Source organism: Lepisosteus platostomus, chromosome 3 (genome assembly GCF_059453375.1).
Source record: "Lepisosteus platostomus isolate fLepPlt1 chromosome 3, fLepPlt1.hap1, whole genome shotgun sequence".
In the NCBI taxonomy this organism is placed as follows: domain Eukaryota; kingdom Metazoa; phylum Chordata; class Actinopteri; order Semionotiformes; family Lepisosteidae; genus Lepisosteus; species Lepisosteus platostomus.
The window spans coordinates 5406849-5409337 of NC_142613.1; the positions used below are offsets into that span (position 1 = coordinate 5406849).

General features: G+C 38.8%; 1 long non-coding RNA gene across 1 annotated transcript; it reads right to left on the minus strand.

Annotated features, from left to right (window-relative positions):
- Positions 1–1121: 1121 nt before the first annotated feature.
- Positions 1122–1650, minus strand: LOC148674170 (uncharacterized). The gene is made up of 2 exons (XR_015935576.1): positions 1455–1650; positions 1122–1253 (listed from the first exon to the last, which is right to left on the minus strand). It is a non-coding gene; the product is annotated as an uncharacterized LOC148674170 (long non-coding RNA).
- Positions 1651–2489: the final 839 nt, after the last annotated feature.

The following is a 2489-nucleotide window of genomic DNA, read 5'->3' on the forward strand; positions in this document are numbered from 1 at the left end:
CTCTGTTCCAATTACATCTAAACATAAGGTTAACAGGATGTCTGTTCATTACAAATAGTATATTTTGTACTGTGTTCTGTTTTCTGAAGTGCACTTAAAGGAAAGCCACATGAAAGAATGGTATTAAAAGATCAAAAAGATGTCTAATATTAAATTTACTAATGCATAGATGTAAAAGTTCAGAGAGCATTACTTGAATCACATAGCCTCTTGTGTAAGGAGAAGACTCATTTATAGAATAAGGGACTACAGAAAGAGTGACAGCAATCATCTGGCAGCTATCTCCATTTAAAATCTGCAATTCATTACAAACATGGCAGGACTCTTCTTCTCTCCATATTTGTAAAACTTTTTCAATGTGAATTAAAAGCAGGCACACTTCAAGATTGAATTCATTTGCTTATTTCCATTTTTAATACATCCCCTCTTTCTCCGTTAAGAGAAGGTGAATCCATTTTGGTTAGTTGGTTATTAAGAATCTCTCTCAAGACACCTTCAATATCCTCAAGAAAAAGTACTCTAGAGTAAAAGTGAATTTCCTTGGTGAATTTAAAGAGACAGAAGGAAGATAGTTCACAGTCTGCAACCCACTAAGTGAAGCCTGATTTGCCCAGGAAACAAATTTCCTGCTAGAAATTAGGACAATGCTGTGTTTGCAGATATGACTTTGTTACTTAACTGTGTTTTCAGGAAGTACTGTAAGCTTTCAAGTCGTTCTAATACACGCTGGCTTGCATCACACCGATACGGACTGCCAAATGCCGCTGCTACAAAACAGCAACCTCCCTACACAGTGTCCTTGTTCCTCAAACATTTACGCATTCATATATGAGGCAATAGTTGCAAGAAAAGAACAACAAAATTAACAGATTGAAGGAATACCCCTGCACTTATGGAACACACTGTTGGATCATATTTTTCCCAAACTGTTATATTTCTGAAATGCTTTTGTGGATCTAATAAACCACTGTCGGTCAAAAGGGTGAGGACAACTGGCCCTGCACTTCTGTTCATAAATCCTTTAGAATGCATAAGATGAACTGAGCAGTAATAGACTTGTAACAGAGCAGTAACTGATCCCATTAGTAATGATTGATAATGTTTAATAAAAAAAGCACAGGTTGTTCTCATAAAATCGTCTTATTAATCTTGTTTTAATAACTGATTATATTCTCAAGGGCAGTGCTTTCAGGGACAGCTCAACTGTCTTTTTTTTTTTTGTCCAGAACATTTTGCCTGTAGATAAGCGAAAGCTGGAAGGCAATAGTGAAAAAATAAATAAACGTTTAGAATTTTGGCACATGTGAAGATAAAAACGTGACGAAAGTCCAGTTATATTATCGGTCGGTAAGATGAGATAATTTCGTGCCCTCATCGAAGTCATTTTTATCTTTACTTAATGCTTAAAGTCTGACGCCGGTTCGGAGAACCTCAGACCTGAATGTTTAGCTTACGTAGCGCAATAGCTCCAGTAAAGTGGCAGAGAAACAGCGTGGAAGACAGGCTCCGCGTGACCCTGAGGCCATTGCGTCTTCCACGCAGATACAGTAGTCGAGGGCGGCACGTTCTGTTCTGAAAACGCAAACGCAAATGCAAACAGAGAAGCCTCACAGTTCCCGAGGGAGGAGAGACGCAGTTGTGTGGCTCGTCTTTTCTTCCAGGAACACAAACACCGGAAGCAATCATGTAGATTCCCCCAAAATAAACTGAGCACATTACATCAGAGTCGGCTCCGAATTATTTGACCCCTGAGCCTTTGACCTAAGGCTAATCTTGGGGGGTTCCATGTTAAAAATCCTTGCCCAGAAACCGAGCCCACCATGTGATTTTTAAAAACGTTACCGTCCAAAGACCAGTAGTTTGAGGACGTGTTGCACATTTTTGTCAATAGTGACATTTGACTCTTTTAGCATTTAGCAATTTGCTTAGATTTTCTATTCACCGTGTAATTTTGATATCGACTGGGGTCATGTAAAAAAAAAATCTGTGTCCCTTTTCACATATGTTCCTGTGTAACAAATGTCAATTTATTGCCTAAGTGCTGAAAATAATACATTTCTTTCAGATATGTCATTGTATAGTTCCCAGACTGCTTCTCAGTGTCTTTTGACCTAACTGAATAGTAATAAGAATTAATACCAGTTGTCAGTGTAGGCTCTCAACTGGAAGGAAAGTCACAGGAGCTGCTAGTTTGCTGGCCATCTAATCTTGTATCATCAGCTTGAATACAGTGACCTCCGCTCCACCTCATTTCCTGGTAACATGATTTAAAGATTAATTCATTCTGTACCACCTCTGGAAAGGTACACTAATGTTCACAGGGCCAGTGGAGTATGCACTTTCATTAATGACTGCAGTACTGTAAAAATGCTCAAATGTTGCCCATTTGGTTTGCTTAGACATACCCACCGCTCATACTCTGTATACTCTGTGCTGAATTCTTGTGACGTTTGTTAAAAGTTAAAATCAGCAGCAGACGAAACATCAGA